Below are 381 nucleotides of genomic sequence, written 5' to 3'. Positions count from 1 at the left end.
TGGTACAGTGGTTCACATTGAGTTGGTAGCTTCCCAGACAACTTGTTTGGTTGCTGCTAAAGTTCCTTGATGGAACACTGCCTTCAAACCTGTTGTTGGTCGCATTGGAGCTGAAATTTTTGGAAGGCTCACCCGAGAAGATGGCCTCCCAGTTTGTTGGAGTTTAACAGAAGTATGCTCGGAAAGCTGAGAGGAATGCTGCCTTGTAGGTGACTAATATCTGCCGAATCTCAGGAGAGCTGAACAAGCTAGAAGCAGTTAGAGAGTTCCTAATCCCTGCAAGCTGGAATAGTTGGTTTATGAATATCTATCAAATCCATCAAATCCAATGCACCTTCACTGAAAATGTCAACACAGTGAGCCATTTCCTCCAAACACAGT

Source organism: Selaginella moellendorffii, unplaced genomic scaffold, assembly GCF_000143415.4.
Source record: "Selaginella moellendorffii unplaced genomic scaffold, v1.0 SELMOscaffold_656, whole genome shotgun sequence".
Classification (NCBI taxonomy): domain Eukaryota; kingdom Viridiplantae; phylum Streptophyta; class Lycopodiopsida; order Selaginellales; family Selaginellaceae; genus Selaginella; species Selaginella moellendorffii.
This window is presented reverse-complemented; position numbering follows the sequence as displayed.